Genomic DNA, 20,357 nt, shown 5'->3' with positions numbered 1-20,357 from the left:
TCTCCTTTCTTTCTCTGTGAATGGTATGCTTTGTCTGGACAGTGCACAAGAAACAACCCTCTCCTTTCTTTCTCTGTGAATGGTATGCTTTGTCTGGACAGTGCACAAGAAACAACCCGCTCCTTTCTCTCTCTATGAATGGTATGCTTTGTCTGGACACTGCACAAGAAACAACCCTCTCCTTTCCTTCTCTGTGAATGGTATGCTTTGTCTGGACAGTGCACAAGAAACAACCCTCTTCTTCCTTTCTATGAATGGTATGCTTTGTCTGGATAGTGCACAAGAAACAATACTGCACCCTCTCCTTTCCTTCTCTATGAATGGTATGCTTTGTCTAACAGCACACAAGAAATAATACTTTTCACTGTATCCCAATTCGTGCGACAATAATAAATCAAAGCAAATTCTTGTGTGCTATTGGCAGCTTTTAGCCAGTTCTTGTGGGATTGTCTTTTCGACTCGCTGGAAACACGCCACATTGGGCATTTCCAGCCAGAGGTTTTTATCTGGCCTTGCTGGATTTTAATCCAATCCCCCTCTCCATCATTTACCATTCCCAGAATTGTGCAAATCCCACAGAGGAAGACACCGAGCAGCGTTACTGAATAAAAATTAAATTGCCTTTCCTACCTTTCTCCAACCTGAAGACAAACAAGTATCACTGTACCAACTCCAGCTCAGAAACAATTAGTGGGATTGTAGATATGCAAATCAGATACAAATAGGCAGCAACTTAATGAGTTCTGTAAACCAATACTTTGATACAAATGAATAAAGTAATAACACATTTCAGACATAAATCAGCCAGATCCACACAATGGAATCTTCAATTAATTACGTGTTAGCCCTCGACGGTTAATTCATCCAGGAGACTTCAAAAAATAAAGCAATTTTTTGATGTCATGTTTAATTAAACTGTTTGATTTGAGGAAAAAGAACAATTGGTTTTGGCTCCAAGATTGTCAGCACAGACACAAAGAGCCTCAACTTCACAGGAGATCAGATCTCAATTTCCAAATAAAGATGGAATGGAGCCCTACAGAAGGTGATTAATTGAAACCGAAAGAGAAACTGCTGGAAAATCTCAGCAGGTCTGGCAGCATCTAAGGAGAGAAAAGAGCTGACATTTCCAGTCCAGATGACCCTTTGTCAAAACATCCGCTGTAATTTGCTTTTATTCAGTGATTAATTGTAAGGCTGTTGAAGAAGTGGCACAGTGGGTTAGCACTGCTGCCTCACAGCGCCAGGGACCCGGGTTCGATTCCTGGCTCGGGTCACTGTCTGTATGGAGTCTGCACATTCTCCCCGTGTCTGCATGGGTTTCTTCCAGGTGCTCTGGTTTGCTCCCATATTCTGAAAGACGTGCTGGTTAGGTGAGTTGGCCTGAACAGGCGCCGGGATGTGGCGACTAGGGAAATTTCACAATAACTTCATTGCAGTTTTAATGTAAGCCATACTTGTGACTAATAAATAAACTTTAAACTTTTGAACTGCTTGCTGCAGGGGTCAAATGGTGTGTGTGGAGCAGAGCCTGAACTGGCCAGTAGGCCTCAAACATGACCTGAGCCAATCAAGCTATAGAACAACTGCCTACTTTGAATCATGACACTGGCAACCATGGGCAACTGCCCAAAATCTACCAACTGCCCATCAAAATCTACCAACTGCAAGCTCAGTTTCACATAAGCAACAGTGGAAATTAACTTTAAAAAAAAATGGGCTAAGGGAGACAATGACCTAATGGTGGTATCGCTAAATTATTAATCCAGAAACTCAGCTAACGTTCTGGGGAACTGATTCAAATCTCTCCACGGTAGATAGTGGAATTTGGATTCATCAAAACGTATCTGGAATTAAGAAGCTATTAATGACCAGGAAACCCTTGTCAATTGTTGGAAAAAAACCATCTGGTTCACTAATGTCCTTTAGGGAAGGAAATCTACCGTCCTTACCCAGTCTGGCCTACGTGCGACTCCAAAGCCACAGCAATGTGGCTGACTTAATGGACCAAGTGAGATGGTTGAGGCAGATATGTTAGTGACATTTAAGATTTATCTGGATAGGCGCATGAGCAGTTGGGGTTTAGAGGGATACTGGTGATTGGCCTAGGTAGGACAATGTGATTGGCACAGGCTTGGTGGGCCGAAGGGCCTGAGCTTTGTACTGTTCTTTGATTCTCAACTGCTCTCTGAAATGGGCCTAGCAAGAACCTCAGTTTCTAGGGTGACTAAGGATGGGTAATAGATGTTGGCCAGCCAGTGATGTCCATGTCCCACGGATGAATAAAAAAGAAAATTCTCCGACCTCACCCGCAGCTGGGATTCTCCGCTCCCGCTGCAAGGTTTGGCTGATTGCCAAATTCTCCAATATCACCGGCAGCGAGTGGTGAGACGTGAATCTTTCACCATCTGTCCACCATCTTTCCAACCTGGTACAATTCTGCCCATTGTTCAGTTATTTTAGAGAATAAAGATTTAGAGGGCAGAAATTCTGTACAGTTACCCAGAGTACACCAACTTCAACCCTACTGACTACAGAAGGCTGCAGTGGGGATGAGGGGAAACCCGCAAACAGGGCTCACACTTTGTACTTCCCAGCAGCTGATGAAAAGCAACATTGGACAGCCATCGAAAAGCTAGTTAATACTAAAAATATTTTGTTATTAACCTTCAGCAGTCACTCAACAAATTTATGCAAACAGCCACATGGCACGCGCAAACATATTGCAACGTGCCAACACCCTGCTACTGCCTCACACACTCAATATCAGTAAGTGGTACGCATAATCTGGTGCGGCGACAATAATCTCTCCCTCAATGCCAACAAAATGGAGGAGATAGTCATTGACTCCAGGAAGCATAAAAGGAGAACGTGCCCCTGTCCACATCAATGGGGATGAAATAGAAATGGTCGAGAGCTTTAAGGTTTTAGGTGTCCAGATCACCAATCTGTCCTGGTTCCCCCATGCCGACACTATAGTTAAGAAAGCCCACCAACGCATCTACTTTCTCAGAAGCCTAAGGAAATTTGGCATGTTAGCTATGACTCTCACCAACTTCTACAGATGCATCGTAGAAAGCTGGTTGTATCACAGCTTGGGATGTTTCCTGCTCTGTCCAAAACTGCAAAGAACTACAAAGCATTGTGAATGAAGCTTTGTACATCACTCAAACCAGCCTCCCACCCATTGACTCTGTCTTCACTTCCCACTGCCTTGGCAAAGCAGCCAGCATAATTAAGGACCCCCAGGCATCCCGGACATTCTCTTCCTCTTTCTTCCATCAGTAAAGAGATACAAAAGTCTGAGGTCATGTACCAACAGACTCAAGAACAGCTCCTTCCTTCCCTGCTGCTGTTAGACTTTTGAATGGACCTACCTCGCATTAAGTTGACCTTTCTCTACACCCTCACTATGACTGTAAAACTACATTCTGCATCCTCTCCTTTCCTTCTCTATGAACAGAATGTTTTGTCTATATAACGCGCAAGAAACAATACTTTTCACTGCATGTTAATACATATGACAATAATAAATCAAATCAAGAAATTGCAGTACTAAAATAAGATGATCCAAGTGAAATACATCCTTCCCATAATCAGCTTAAACCTTGCCCATTCCCACATTCACTCGTCTCCTTTCAACCACCTCCATTAGTGGGGCCCATCATTTCCTACATCTCTGAAGACAGGCACTTCAGAAATCAGTCTGTAACCTCACCTGTTCAAGGCAAACGCCCAGTTGGGTTATCAACCACTGGAGGTCCGTGGCGCTGGTTAGGTGCATCGGCCATGCTAAAATTCCCTCTCCGTGCACCCAGCGTCGGAATATGACTAGGGGATTTTCACAGCAACTTCATTACAGTGTTGATGTAAGCCTACTTGTGACTAATAAATAAACTTTAGCCTTTTGTGTCATGTGATGTGAGCGCAGGAATGCTTGCTTTTCATGAGCCCTGGTGCTACTCACCTATAATCCTTCCTTTTATCCTGACGCACAACCTGTAATTAGTTGATTCTGATATATAAAAGCTGTGGAATGTTTGTGGAAGATTTCGATTAACTTATTTCACTGCAGGGAGTGAATTCACTCAAAGAAATCCTTTGTTCTGTAAAGTCCTGCAAATACATATCTACATAATGTAGATAGGGGAAGTGATGGCTAGTGGCATTATCACTAGACTTTTAATCCAGAAACTCAGCTAATGTTCTAGAGACCCGGGTTCGAATCTTGCTATGGCAGATGGTGGAATCTGAATTCAATAAAAAAAATCTGGAATTAAGGATCTATTGATAATCATTGTAGGAAAAAACCGTCTGGTTCACTCATGTCTTTGAGGGAAGGAAATCTGCCATCTTTACCTGGTCTGGCCTACATATACCTCCAGAGCCACATAAATGGGGTTGACTCTCAACTGCCCTCTGAAATGGCCTAGCAAGCCACTCCGTTCAAGGGCAACTAGCGATGGGCAATAAAGGCACAATAAATCCATGTCCCATGAATGAACTGAACAAAAATACACCCATAAATTTTTGAAACCAATGCGTTAGGCCAAGATTTACCATCGAATTTTACACGAATAACATTTGAGGGGGTGAAATGTAAGCTTGATTTGTGCACAAGCAGCACAAAAAACTCTTAAGTGAAATCCAAAAACATACCATCACTCAGCCAGTTGGAGATTTACTCAAACTGTCAGCAGTTATTCTTTGCCTTGTCTGTTGTACTTCAAGATTTCACCATCGGTTTGCATCTTGTAAGCAAGCAACGGGATGAAATAAAGACCAACAAATTGCAGCAGAACTGATGAAAACTAGGGAAATTCATTACATTTGATTTATTATTGTCACATTATTAACATACAGTTAAAAGTATTGTTTTTTGCGCACTATACAGACAAAGCATACCGTTCATAGAGAAGGAAACGAGACAGTGCAGAATGTAGTGTTACAGTCATGGTTATGGTGTAGAGAAAGAGCAACTTAATGCAAGGTAGGTCTATTCTAAAGTCTGATGGCAGCAGCAAGGAAGAAGCTGTTCTTCAGTCAGTTGGTACGTGACCCCAGACTTTTGTATCTTTTGCCCAAAGGAAGGTGGTGGAAGAGAGTATGTCTGGGGTGCATGGGAGCCTTAATTATGCTGGCTGCTTTGCCAAGGCAGCGGGAAGTGTAGACAGAGTCAATGGATGGGAGGCTGGTTTGTGTGATGGATTGGGCTACATTCACAACTTTTTGCAGTTTCTTGCGGTCTTGGGCAGAGCAGGAGCCCATACCAAACTGTGATACAACCAGAAAGAATGCTTTCTATGGTGCATCTGTAAAAGTTGGTGAGAGTCGTAGCTGACATGCCAAATTTCCTTAGTCTCCTAAGAAAGCAGGGGCTTTCTTAACTATAGTGTTGACATGGGGGATTGATGAGCAAGGTCCACCCTCTCATTCTTTGACATCTAGATTTCAGATGTGGATTATGTTGTCTAGGGGGGTGGTTCTGAGGGCTAGCACCCTGACCCTTAGGCCAAAAGGTCCAAATTCAAGTCCCACTTCAAGACTTGATGGCCACAAAAGGTATTTATGTATTAGTATCACAAGTAGGCTTACTTTAACACTGCAATGAAGTTACTGTGAAAATCCCCTAGTCGCCACACTCCAGCGCCTGTTCGGGGACACCGAGGGAGAATTTAGCATGGCCAATGCATCTAACCAGCACGTCTTTTGGAGTGTGGGAGGAAACCGGAGCACCTGGAGGGAACCCACGCAGACATGGGGAGAACATGCCGATTCCGCCTAGGCAGTAATCCAAGTTGGGAACTGAACCTGGGACTGTGAAGCAGCAGTGCTAACCACCGGCCCATTCGGCCAAATCTCCATTCACTGCAGCAGGACTGGAGAATCCCAGTAGCAGGCAGGTTGGAGGATCCCAGTCGCGGGCAAGGGGTCAGAGGATGCTGGTGGCAAGGTCGGAGAATTCCAGTCAAAGTATTTCAGGAATGAATTATTCAAAAAACAGTTTATTTTTTAACACAGCTTTCACGAAGACACATCCAGGTTATTGCCAGAAGGCTTACTACTCGTGAAAAACAACATTGAAGAACAGATATTATTTACCTAATATTTATTTACAAAGATGGTAACCTCGACAGAAACTGAATCTAATCATCTCAGCATGAATGTGATGAAATGCACTGGGATTTTAACATCCGAAACATCTTAAAAAGATCTCCAGGATTGCAACACTCGGCATGTCATAACATTCAAGACCATGAGTCAAGTGCTGGTATTAGGTAGGAGTTCAGGAGTTTCTCACACCCTGGTGCAGACTCGAAGGGCCTCTTCTGCACTGCATGATTCTACGATTATATTTTGGTTCTGAAATTTCTGGCCCTTGAATCTGAAAAACTAAGGCCGACTTTGACACGGGGTACATGAAAAAAGTGCAAGGTTATAAGCCAAAAATCATGGTATGGTTAAAAGTGGCCTCCGCAAAATTGGACTATGATGGTCCACGGTGGGACAGGCTGGGGAGGGCAGGGGAGTGGGCGAGCTGGGCATCAGGGGCAGGATTTCAATGCCCCAGGTCGAACCCCAATGTCGCGATGGCTTAAAATCATTGAATCCTACAGTGCAGAAGGCGACCATTTAGTCCATCGAGCCTGCACTATCCCACCCAGGCCTTATCCCTGTAACCCCAGCTAGTCCCCCAACACTAAGGGGCAATTTAGCATGACCAATCCATCTAGCCCGCACATCTTTGGAGTGTGGGAGGAAACCGCAGCACCCGAAGGAAACCCACGCAGACACAAGGAGAACGTGCAAATTCCACACAGGCGATGACCCGAGCCGGGAATCGAACCCGGGTTTCTGGCGCTGTGAGACAGCAGTGCTAACCATTGTGCCACCGTGGGCTTCCAGGTTCTGACCCTGCACCACATGGGAATGTGTAGGCACCATAAGGTGGAACCCCACCACTACAAGTGGTGAAATGTGAATAAATATCTGGAATTAAGAATCTACTGATAACCATGAAATCATTGCCAATTGTTGTAAAAATTCATCTGGTTCACTAATGTCCCTTTTGGAAGGAAATCTGCCTTGCTTACCTGATCTGGCCTACATGCGACTCCAGAGCCACAGCAATGTTGCTGACTCTTAAATATCCTCAGGGATGGGCAGTGAATGCTGGCCCAGTGACCACATCCCATGAATGAATAAAACAAAGATATTCAAAATGCTTCATTAGCCAGGAGTCACCTTCGCCACTCAGTTAGTAATGACGGCTGTGGGAAGTAAACTGGGCCAAGCTACTAGAGGGCCCCATTTAGAAGGCGAAAAGCTGCCCCATTGCAGATGCTGCTGTCCGTCCACCATAAACTTTGCAAAGAGCAATCTGTACTGTGCTATAAAATTAACACAGGAGGTCCATAAACTGCCCCAAAGGGAAAAGTAACATCTCCGCTGCGGATCTACCCAGTGACAAAAGTTTCTATTTATATAACATCTTTAATTCAGGGATATCTCCCAGAGACAGAAAGAAAAATAAATTTGTGGCACGTGGCACAGTGTTTAGCACTGCTGCCTCAGCGCCAGGGACCTGGGATCAATTCCAGCCTTCAGTCCCTGTCTGTGCAAACTCCACACATCCCCCTCGTGTCTGCATGGGTTTCCTCCCAGTCCAAAGATGTGCTGGTTGGGCAGATCGGCCATGGGAAATGCGCAAGGTTACAGGGATAGACCTGGGCGAAATGCTCTTCGAGAGTCATAGAATCCTTACAGTGCAGAAGGAGGCCATTCGGCCCATCAAGTCTGTACTGACAACAACTCCACCAGGCCCCATCCACATCACCCCACATACTTACCTCACTAATCCCCCTAGCCTATGCATCCCGAGACACTAAGGGACCATTTAGCATGGCCAATGAATCTTCCCCACGCATCTTTGGAGAGTGGGAGAAAACTGGAGGAAACCCATGCAGACATGGGGAGAACGTGCAAACTCTACACAGACAGTCACCCAAGCTGGGAATCAAATCCAGGCCCATGGCACTGTGAGGCAGCAGTGCTAACCAAAGTTGGTGCAGTCTCAACGTGGCAATTGGCCTCCTTCTGCACTGTAGAGATTCAATGGAATCCAAAGGCAGGGGAGAGAAATCAAGTTGGCCATAGAAAGGGCCTCCACTTTAAATATTAGCCTACCCTATTTACAGATGTTAATAATACACTAGCTGGAGAGTTACCAGAATAATCCATTTCTAATTTGGCCCATATTGAATCCCACTTCTCCAGTGTGCCTTGACCATTTGCTAACGATTCTGCATTAGCGTTGCTGCCAACTGTTCAGTACCGCCGGTCACCCCGGTCCCATCCATGCAGTTCACTTCCTGCTACGTCATTGCCTCCTCCACCAAGCCGTGGTTCCGAGGGCAAGTCACACTCGGTCACTAAAAAAACAATCCAAATCTGCCCCCAGAGCGACCTAACCCACTCACTGACAGGTTAACGTGACCGTTTTGGAATTTTGGGTGGGTTCCCTCTTAGAGCCTGCTGACACATTCCTGAATTTAAATGAGTTAGTTTCTCATTGGGGAAGTCTGCATGCCATCTCGAAGGGGCGGCACGGTGGTTAGCACCGCCAACTCTCAGCACCAGGGACCTGAGTTCAATTCCCGGCGTGGGTCACTGTCTGTGTGGAGTTTGCACATTCTCCCCGTGTCTGCGTGGGTTTCCTCCCCCAGTCTAAAGATAGTGAGGGTTAGGTGGATTGGCCATGCTAAATTGTCCCTTAGTGTCAGGGGAACTAGCTAGGGTAAACGCAAGAGGTTAGGGCCTGGGTGCAGTTGTGGTTGGTGCAGATGGACCGAATGGCCTTTTCTGTACAGTAGGGATTGTATGAAATGACCCCCTCCCTCCCCTTGGCCCAGAACCTGCTCTCTGAGGACAGATCAAAACCAGTCACCAAAATGAAAGGTGGCCTTTGATTCCACTCAAGTTATATATAAAAAAATTGGATCAAATATTCAGAGAGTGACACATGCTGCAACCAACTTCTCACGAGCCCTACAGTGCAGAAGAGGCCATTCGGCCCATCGAACCTGCACTCGACAACAATCCCATCCAGGCCCAATCCCTGTAACCCCACATTATTTACTAGTCCCCCTTGCATTAAGGGGCAATTTAGCATGGGCAATCAACCTAACCTGCACATCTTTGGACTATGGGAGGAAGCCCACACAGACATGGGGAGAATGTGCCAACTCCACACAGACAGTGACCCGAGACCCGAAACTTGTGTCCCTGGTACTCTGAGGCAGCAGTGCTAACCACTGTTAGAAAGCAAGTGACAGATTCCATCCCTGCCTGTCGTAACAACACTGCCACGTTCTGAGGGTTAAAAAAGCAGACAGTACTTTTGCCAGCTTGCAGGATCCCTCACGAGTGCAAAGACTATAAATGGAACCGAAGTGATTATGAAGGTGCATCACTAGATACATACATGAACAATGTACTCATTATTGTCGAGGCTGCTTCCAACCCCGACGCCGTCATAAATTGCTTCCTCCGGAGGAAACCCACGCAGACACGGGGAGAACGACCCAAGGCCGGGAATCGAACCCGAGACCCTGGCACTGTGAGGCAGCAGCGCTATCAACGGTGCTCTCTTATCCTGAAGCATCCCAATAGCGCAACAAGTTATGTTTCTATTGCACTCGTAGAGATATCCCTTAACTGTTTTTTGACAACAGTTCAATTTAGGATTTAGCCATCTGGAAATTTACATAACACAGACCAGACAACGGAAGTCAGATTCTAAACTCCAAGTCAGTATTTTTTTTTCCCTCCACTGGTTTATATGACGTGCAGTCTTTAGATATTAAGCTTTTAGATTACTACTGTACATAAACATTATAACCAGACTGAGTTCAGCCTAGAACTCTCCCTATCCTTTCCTCCACACTTCCTCACTCTGTTGAGAGTTTGACAAAAAAAATTGACAGCTTTATATTATGGAAAAATAAAACAAATGTCTCCTGTTAAGGTCTTCCTTTCCAATGAGAAATATTTGACAAGTTGATTATCTCACTTTAGCCTCCAAATCTGAAGCTCTCTCTCTCTCTCTCCTGGAACGTTGAAGCTGTTATTTTTCTTTGTATTCATTCATGGGATGTGGGTGTTGCTGGCTGGGCCTGCGTTTTTTTCACCAGTCCCTGAGGACATTTAACAGTCAACTACATTTCTGTGGCTTTGGACTCACATGTAGGCCAGACGAGGTAAGGGTGGCAGATTTCCTTCTCTAAAAGGACATTAGCAAACCAGATGGGTTTTTCCCGACAATGGTTTCATGGTCATCAGTAGATTCTTAATTCCTGATATCTTTTATCAAATTCAAATTCCACCATCTGCCATGGTGGGATTCGAACCCAGAGTTTTAAGCTGGGTCCCTGGATTACTAGTCCAACAACAATACCATTATACCACTACCTCCCTTTATTTCACCCCCTCCCCCCACCCCCCAGGAAGTGGAATTTCTTCAGCTATTGTTGGGTAGCAACTACATTAAACAGATTGGACCTGCGATCTGTATTAGTGCTTTAAATAGCAAATGTTGATTCTGATCCCATTCAATTTTAAATAGTGGTTAGCATCACTGCCCCACAGCACCAGGGACTCAGGTTAGATTCCCAGTTTGGGTCACTGTCTGTGTGGAGTTTGCACATTCTCCCCATGTCTGCATAGGTTTCCTCCCGGTGCTCCAGTTTCCTCCCACAGTCCGAAAGACGTGCTGGTTAGGTGCATTGGCCATGCTAAATTCTCCTTCAGTGTACCTGAACAGACACCCGAGTATGGCGACTAGGGGATTTTTACAGTAACTTCATTGCAATGTTAATGTCAGCCTACTTGTGGCAATAACAAATAAACTTTAAACAAACTGTGGTAATTAAACATATTGGACCTGCGATCTGCATGAGTGCTTTAAATAAATGAATGTTGATTCTGATCCCATTCAATTTTAAACAGTGGTTAGCATCACTGCCTCACAGCGCCAGGGACTCAGGTTCGATTCCCAGCTTGGGTCACTGTTTGTGTGGAGTTTGCATGTTCTCCCCATGTTTGCGTGGGTTTCCTCTGGGTGCTCCTGGTTCCTCCCACTGTTGAAAAGACGTGGTTAGGTGCACTGACCCGAACAGGCACCGCAGTGCGGCGACTAGGGGATTTTCACAGTAACTTCACTGCAGTGTTAATGTCAGCCTACTTGTGACAGTAATAAATAAACTTTAGGCAAAGTGCAGTAATTCTTCCCTCCACTTCCTCCTCAAACTGTGCAGCACAATTGACCAAAGATGTGCGGGTTAGGTTGATTGGCGATGCTAAATTGACCCTGGTATTATGGGAATTAGTAGGGTAAATGTGTGGAGTTACCGAAATAGGGCCTGGGGCAGGACTGTGGTTGGTACAGATTCAATGGGCCGAATTGCCTCCTTCAGCATTGTAGGTATTCTATGACCACATTATCCTCTGTTAATGCTCCTCTTCCAATTTGGTGGGACTCCCCCTACTCTGTCCCATCCTTATCAATCCTCTATCCAAATATCTGCCCCAGTGGCTTCCGTTCCCAACCACAAAGATCTATCCTTGGCCTCTTTAGTCGACACCAAGATTTGAATCCAGCTTCCATGCCCATGCCAGCGCCAGTTTCTCAACTGCCTCCATCACCACTGGGTTAACAGACTACCCAGTCAATCTCAGGCAAATTGTGTTTCAAAAGACCCTGCGTGACTCCAACTGGTTTTCACTTTGCCCTCATTTCAGCCGTAGATCTGCAGCCACCTCTGAAACACGGCCAAATCAATACAGCATCACCAATATCATTGCAGTGAAAGCTGCTCCCTCTCCGCTACCAAAATACCTTTGAAAATCCATATCAGAAAAGATTGGCAGGCAAGGAAATCAATAGCAAATTTTCTTTCATTTTACCAGCACTTAGTTGCATATTTGGACAAGGTGTGCACTTAATACACAAGCATTCAACTCTATCAAGTGTCATACCGCAGTTGCTAGCGGGTGGATTGATCAGAGCACAAAATCCTTTCCGGCCTTTTGAAAAACTGGAATTGATTGAAAGTTACAGGTTATAAGACCATAACGCATAGGAGCAGAATTAGGCCACTCGGCCCATCAAGTCCGCTCTGCCATTCAATCGTGGCTGATATTTTTCTCATCCCCATTCTCCTGCTTTTTCCCCATAAACCCTGACCCCCTTATTAATCAAGAACCTATCTATCTCTGTCTTAAAGACACTCAATGACCTGGCCTCCACAGCCTTCTGCGGCAAAGAGTTCCACAGATTTCTGATTGAAGAAATTCCTCCTCGTCTCCGTTTTAAAGGATCGTCCCTTTAGCCTGAGAATGTGCCCTTGGTTGTGAGATTCTGTATAAGCCTAATCAACTATCAACATTTTTGAACATTAAAGATGCTATGCATATAGAAAAGCCTTGGGGCAGATGACGGTGTAAGGTAGGCACTTGAATAATGAACCCATACCCTCACCGCATTGTTTAATGGAATTGAAAAGTATAGATTCACAAAAGAATTTGCCCAGTCTCCGTCATAAACTGCATACTTTTAAGTACAAGTAATATATAAACACATAGGAATCTGACACTTGCTGCTGGATAACTCGCTTATAGGAAACAAGAACAGAATATTGCTCTGACGAAGGGGCATCCAGATTCAAAACGTTGGCTCTATTTTCTCCCCGCAGATGCTGTCAGACCTGCTGAGCTTTTCCAGCATTTTCTGATTTTGTTTCCGATTCCAGCATTCGTAGTATTTTGCTTCTAATTTAACAGAAAGTTCTACTTTTTCTAAGCCTGCCCTTCTTCCTGCGGGTATTTGATTTGATTTATTGTTGTCACATGTATTGGGATGCAATGACAAGAATTGCCCCGTGCGCTATACAGAGAAAACACACTGTTCATAGAGTATGTAGAATCCCCACTGTGCAGGAGGCCATATGGCTCATTGAGCCTGCACCGACAACAATCCCATGAGGCTCTATCCCCATTACCACATATCTACCCTCCTGGTTCCCCTAAGGGTCATTTTAGCAGGGCCAATCAACCTAACCCGCACATCTTTGTTCTGTGGGAAGAACCCGGAGGAAGATCACGCAGACACGGGGAGAATGAGTAACCCCCCCCCAAGTTCACCAGACAATCCCCACATTGGCAGAAGATCCTTCTGACTTAGTTAGCCATCACAGCGCTGCTCTCTCCAGCACCAACTAATTAAAAGCATGTCGGTAACGTAAGACATTAGTTCTCCCTGGCTATAACCAGGCAGTGACCTGAGGCAGGAACTGAACCTGGGTCCCTGACGCTGTGAGGCAGCAGTGCTAACCACTGTGCCACCCATGTAGATGAGAAGGAAAAACAGGGTGCAGAATATAATGTTACAGTCATAGCTAGGATATAGAGAAAGATCAGCTTAACATAGGTAGGTCCATTCAAGAGTCTGATGACAGCAGGGAAGAAGCTGCTGCCTCACAGCATCTGGGACTTGGGATCCATTCCTGACTTGGGTCACTGTCTGTGTAGAGTTTGCACATTCTCCGTGTCTGTGGGCTTCCTCTGATTTCTTCCCACAGTCCAAAAGATGTGCTGTTTAGGTGGATTGGCCATGCTAAATAGTGTCAGGGGACCTAGATGAAGTAAATGCAAGGGGTTATGGAGATGGGACCTGGCTGGGATTGTGGTTGGTGCAGACTCGATGGGCCAAATGGCCTCCTTCCACATTGTAGGATTCTATTAACAAAAGCTGTTTCTGAGTCAGTTGCTGCGTGATCTCAGACTTTTGTACCTTTTTCTTGATGGAAGGTGGTGGAAGAATGTCCGGGGTGCGTGGGATCCTTAATTATGCCGGCTGCTTTGCCAAGGCAGGGAGAAGTGTTGACAGAGATCAGCAACAGCTAATGTTATATCTGCCGACATCTAGTGCCTGCTACTGACGTAGGCTGCTAGAACTGGTATTAACTCTGCTTAGATAACAACTGCTGAACACAACCTTCGGAAAAAAAGATGCACAAATGGAACAGGTCTTTTTTCCACCCCCCCCCCCCAAAAGAAAGCACTGTTTAAAAACTACTAAAATGATAAAACAAATACAGGATTGTCTTTCTTTCACATCAGCTCACAGTCTTGATGTCTGAGACAAGTCACTGAAACGAAATGGTTCATACGAAACAAATTATCATCACTTTCATTTGGTGCAATACTCAACTGCAATCCAGAAAGCTTCAGACTCCACATTTCCACCCCACCCCCCTCAAGCCCCACATTGGCAAAAGATCCTTCCAACTCAGTTAGCCATCACAGCACTGCTCTCTCCAGCACCAACTAATGAAACACACATCAGTAAAAAAAAGACATTAGTTCTCTCTGAATATAGCCATAGCTTTAAACTGCCCAGTATTTCCAAAGCAGAATTCAAGTTTTTTTAAAAAACCATCGACTTTAAACCAGTTATAACCATAGTGTTAAACTGTTCAGTAATTCTAAAGCAATATTTAAGTTTTTGTTTTAAAAAGTATTGACATTAAACAGTCTCCCAGCCCGAAGTCAGTTCACAATTTACATCCATCCCCCAGATCAACAAAGACATTGATTTGCTTAAATGGACTAAGTAGTCTCATAACACCAGGTTAACCAGTTTATTTGGTAGCACGAGCTTTCGGAGCACTGCTCCATCATCAGTTGAGTCAAACAGCAGCACTCCAAAAGCTCGTGTTACCAAATATACCTGTTGGACTTTAACCTGCTGTTGTGAGACTACTTACGGTGCCCACCCCAGTCCAACACCAACATCTCCCCATTATCCTTAAATGGAAGGGTGTCCATTTATAACCCATACCTCAGTCTTGCAAAAAGATCAGACAAAACATGGGTTGTACCTGATATAATTTCCTCCTTAAAAAATCAAACTCACGCTGGTCAACAAATAACAATCTGAGGGTTCATATCTTGGGGCTTACGGGGTGGTCTTGGAGTAAAGTGTCACCTTCACAGTACAAGAAGAGTTACGTGGACGTGCTAGAATTCTGAGACAGTAGTCAGTACTAGAATAAAGGGCCACTCAACCCCAGTCCTCCCCCTCTTTCAACATCCCTCATGTTTTTACTTCAACTTTCCCATTCAAAGCTGCTATCATCATCCAGAATGTAGTGCAGTGCCTGAAAGGGCAGTGGAAGCAAAACCAATAGTAATTTTCAACTGAGAACTGGGTAAATACTTCAATAAAAACCACAGGGCTCTGTGGGGGAAGACTGTCATAATTGGATAGACAAAAAGCCAGCACAGACACAGGCTGAAAATGGCCACACTCCGTGCTGTTAAATCAATCAATTTGCTCCAAATACAGACACACAGCAGTTAGCACTGTTGCTTCACAGCACTGGGACCTGGGTCCCATTCCCTGCTCGGTTACTGTCTGTGTGGAGTTTGTACATTTTCCCCGTGTCTGCGTGGGTTTCCTCCCACAGTCCAAAGATGTGTGGGTTAGGTGGATTGGCCATGTTAAACTGCCCCTTAGTGTCAGTGGGGGTTGCAGGGTAAATAGGTGGGGGTTGCAGGGTAAATAGGTGGGGGTTGCAGGGATAGGGCCGGGGTGGGATTGTTGTCGGTGCAGGCTCAATGGGCCAGATTGCCATCTTGTGAATATTCTTTTCCAGCCATTTAATTTCATTGCCTTGTTTTGCTTTCCTGTTTGAGATCCGAAGTATGGATCAGAACGGTATTACACATGGAGTATTCCATCCAATACTTTGGGATGCTTCCTTTCTATACTACACTGTTCCTTCAGTAATACTCCTGACAGCTCACTCAGTCTTTGCAAAGTTACCACGCCAAATAGGAGAACAATTACACGCACACATCCACATACACACACGCGTGCCCCCCACATCACCACCCCATGCGCACCCGCCCGACCCCACGCGCGCGCGCGCCCACCCCGCCCCCACCCCACGCGCGCGCCCACCCCGCCCCCACCCCACGCGCGCGCCCGCCCCGCGCCCACCCCGCCCCCACCCCACGCGCGCACGCCCCGCCCCCACCCCCACCCCACGCGCGCGCCCACCCCGCCCCCACCCCACGCGCGCGCCCGCCCCGCGCCCACCCCGCCCCCACCCCACGCGCGCACGCCCCGCCCCCACCCCACGCGCCCACCCCCACCGCGTGCGCCCCCGCCCTGCGCGCGCACACCCACCCCACCCCCGCCGCGCGCACACCCACCCCACCCCCGCCGCGCGCACACCCACCCCACCCCCGCCGCGCGCACACGCACACCCACACCACCCCCGCCACGCGCACACCCACACCACACACACACACGCACAGACCCTGCAGTGAGAAACATGTCTGAGTATTAGATACAGTATCTCTAAGGGACACCACTGAACACTGGATTGGAGAACAACCCTGTAGCAGTTACTCATTCTGAAACTGCAAGCTCATGTCCAATTCTAGCTTAAATTGAGCTGATAGGTTTATCCAATTCCTTACACTGGCTTTAAAATGTGGTCACTTTTTATTTTAAAAATGTATTTAATGTTATGTGTACGCTTACATTAACACTGCAATGAAGTTACTATGAAAATCCCAGAGTCGCCACACTCCGGTACCTGTTCGGGTGCACAGAGAGAATTTAGCATGACCAGCGCACCTTATCAGCACGTCTTTCGGACTGTGCAGAAAACCGGAGCACCCGGAGGAAACCCATGCAGATCTGGGGAGAACGTGCAAACTCCACACAGACAGTGACCCGATGCTGGGAATCGAATCTGGGTCCCTGGCGCTGGGAGGCAGCAATTGCTAACCACTGTGCCACCCACTTGAGCAATTCTCAAGTAACGCTCAGCGATGTCCATTCCGTGTAGGACACCCCTTTGTTTGCACTGGTGCATCCTTTAACCCAATCCTGACCAACACAGCCCACTCAAAACTGAAACTCTATTGAAAAAAGACACCACACAAACCAGTCGCAGTTTTCGTGCCAATGACTACTAGCTGGTCACAGGGGGGGGGGGGGGCAGCGAGTACAGACCATCCCTTCATCCCTCCCGTTCAGCTCTTGGGCTAACAATTACCCCGCTGTCTGACCTCAGTATCCGAGAACTAAATTGCATTATTTACTTGTGTATCTGGGTCACGAGTGGAGCGCGCTACTCCCACGAATTAAATGACAATTTCCCTAAGCACTGTTCTTGTATTTCACCCAAAACGCAACACATGTTTCCCCGAAAGAAAAAAAAGAGACGTGTTGTCAATTGCAACTTGGAATTTCACACAGTGTTGCCAATTTCAGTTTGGAAATCGACACACTCAATAAAACTCCTGGTTACTGAATAACTGTGAACAGAAATACCTACCAGACCCTCCCCTCTCCAGGCGAATACTGGCTGTTCTCTCGCAAGCAATCGCCCAAAATTTGCATCTTAATTCGCCTCTCGACCAAAATACACCCACCGCAAACTTAGCAGTGGGCTTGGTACAATCCTTCATGTTAATTTGCAACCACAGAAAATAAACTATGCTGAATTTCCACCCCCCCCCCCCCACTTTATTTGGAGGGAGGGTGGAACATTTCATTAATATTTGAGTATTTCACTCAAATAAATCTCCCTCTTTAAAAAAAAAAGTCGATTGCTTTCTTATTTGAAAGGGATTGGAGACTGGGGGGGAGGGCACCCTTGCTGTCTACAATCTGACACATGGAAATGTGTATGTGGGGGAGAGAGAGAAGTCAGCAAAAATATATATATATAAAGAAAGGGGGCCTTCCTTCCAACAGTAAATCCTTAAGAGGCCAGTTTACAGTTAAGTCCCATTGCATAGATTCCGCTTTTTTTTCCCCCATTTCCCTTCCCCACACACACAGAGCAGATAATTGCAAGAATCAGAATAACAGGGCCCCAGAGTTAACGGTAACGTTGGATTATTTGAGTACAAGACCTGACCGCTATTTCCAGGGAGCAGCAGTTAACAACAGGCCGGGGTATAGAGCCTTCAAGATGGGCTTAAGACAGACCGACAGAGCTACCTACGGAACACAGCACCGACACACACACACAAACGAGCTACAGACCTGCCACAGAAGCTCCAGTCCGCTGTTTTCCTCCTTCCTTTCCTCCCCCCCCGCCACCGTTTGGCTTGGAGGATGTGTGTTCTTTAGCTCAATGAATGTGCACGTTATTAGACGGTGGATTCCCACTGCTGTTTGTCCGCGACAACCCAGTGTTCGGCGGAAGCAGGAACTCCAAGGGGGTCTCTCTGTGTATATATATGCGTGTGTGTTGCTGTCTGTGTGTGAGAGAGAAAGGATCCACCGATCAGCTCCAGGGACCCTCCATGTAACGGGGAGGGAGAGGCAGGCACTGTTGGGGAGGTGGAGAGAGACTGTGTGTACAGAACGGCAGCCTGAGTCTGAGTGAACAGAGAGAGAGAGAGAGCACAGTTCTGCTCAAAGCTCAACCCATCTCCCAGGCACACACTGCCTATGTGCGCATGTCTTCCCCCCCTCTGACAAGCAAGGAATCACATGTAGTACAACCCCTGAGAATTTACACTCAGATCTCCCCCCAACTCCCTTTGCTAGATTTTGCCACCCTCAGTAACCAACAGGGAAACCGAAAGGAACAGCTGTACCGTTGCATATACATTTTGAGAATGGGTCCTTGTTGCCACAGTATGAAACATACTGAAATCTACTCCCTATGCACTAGCATGCAGCAAATGGTGCCAATTGATTCTGATAATATATTGGAGCACAAGAGGGAGAACTTGATCTTGCACTGCAGTGTCCTGTTCTGAATATCCGCGTGGACTCAAATCTGTGTAAGAAGCAGGACGGTGGTTGGCACTGCTGCCTCACAGCGCCAGGGACTCGGATTTGATTCCTAGCTCGGGTCACTGTCTGTGCAGAGTCTGCCCCTTGCGGGTTTCCTCTGGGCACCCTGGTTTCCTCCCAAAGATGTGCAGTGGCCAGGCTAAGTTCTCCCTTGGTGTACCCAAACAGGTGTGGCGACCAGGGGCTTCCCACAGTAACTTCATTGCAGTGTTAAGGTCAGTCTATTTCTGACACTAATAAATACACTTAAACATCATGGTCAATCTTCCTGCCATTCCTTTTGGCAAATTAAATAAACTGAGGGACAAAGTAAAAGGGGCGGCTCCTTAAATGGCAGGCGGGCGGGTGGAGGAACCACCCAAAACAAAAAAAAACATAAGGGAAACTTAAAATATCTAATCAGGATGTCCAACCGCCTTTCGTGCTCATTGGGCACCGCAGGGGATGGGGTGCATTATTGACTCGAATAATCACATTTTAATTTGATGTGTCTTAAGGTTCCTTTGTACTTTTGGTTTTGTTCGGGCTGTTCCCCTTCCTTTTGGGGAGTTGTCCCTTTTACTTTGTCCTAATTTAGTTTGAGTTTGTTTATTTGGTTTGAACTTAAAAGAGGATCAAGTTGTTCAACCATTCTGCCATGCCCTTATTCAGGGTCCTTAAGCGGTCAGTTAATGGCCATTTAAGGGACTTGTCCCACCTCCACTAGTCTTAACACGAGTGGGCCTGTTGCCATGTAGCATACACTGCAAGGAAAACAGTGTAGCCAACTTGTCACCACCTGACAGGTTAGTGAGTGGGTGCCCTCAATAAAAGGCTTTCATTGCCTGCTCCAGGGACTGGACATCAGGAAACTGGGGGGTGGGGAGAAGACATGTTGAGAGCCACACCCCTGCCCTTGCTGCCAACCTCCCTGCACACCTTCTTCCTACGACCCCTACCCACTCATACTGCACCCCTCTCCCCCACCACCTCCCAGTGGCCAGGCCACACTCTGTAATCCTGGAGCCCCGGTGCCTGTCTTTCTGGCAGCTGCCACACCCTCCCCAGTGATGCTACTGAGCAAATAAAAAGCTGCCAGCCACTTCAGCAAAATCCTGCAGATGCTGGAATCCGAAACAGAAACAGAAAATGCTGGAAAATCGCAGCAGGTTTGACAGCATCTGTGGAGAGAGAATAGAGCCAATGCTTTGAGTTTGGTTGACGAGAGTGTAATTTGCTTGAAACTCTATTCCCTCACTACAGAAAGAGTCATCCAGACTCGAACCGTTGGCTCTATTCTCTCTCCACAGATGCTGTCAGACCCGCTGAGACTTTTCAACATTTTCTGTTTTGGTTGTAGCTTCCAACTTCCAATTGGCCGCCAATTCTCGGTTGGAGAGACTTCTACCCCCCAGGATCTCAACACCAGAGGTAGGCCCTAAGCCAGCCTCGCCACGACCTGATTGGCTATTGGATTGATGGGCTT

At 46.4% G+C, this 20,357-nt stretch overlaps 1 protein-coding gene across 5 annotated transcripts in view; it reads right to left on the bottom strand.

Moving 5' to 3' along the window:
• The window catches only part of LOC145352783 (alpha-(1,6)-fucosyltransferase), a 565,169-nt gene extending 546,655 nt beyond the window's left edge, over nt 1–18,514 (bottom strand). For all 5 annotated transcript variants that reach the window (XM_080203100.1, XM_080203101.1, XM_080203102.1 and 2 more), the window contains exon 1: nt 18,131–18,514. The gene's annotated coding sequence lies outside the window, so the exon portion shown is untranslated. The remainder of the gene's footprint in view (nt 1–18,130) is intronic.
• Between the last annotated feature and the right edge of the window lie 1,843 nt (nt 18,515–20,357).

The sequence above is a fragment of the Carcharhinus amblyrhynchos genome, chromosome 14 (assembly GCF_965287045.1).
Source record: "Carcharhinus amblyrhynchos chromosome 14, sCarAmb.v2.hapA, whole genome shotgun sequence".
In the NCBI taxonomy this organism is placed as follows: Eukaryota; Metazoa; Chordata; class Chondrichthyes; order Carcharhiniformes; family Carcharhinidae; genus Carcharhinus; species Carcharhinus amblyrhynchos.
The sequence above is the reverse complement of the archived record's forward strand: the minus strand, read 5'-3'. Positions and strand labels throughout refer to the sequence as shown.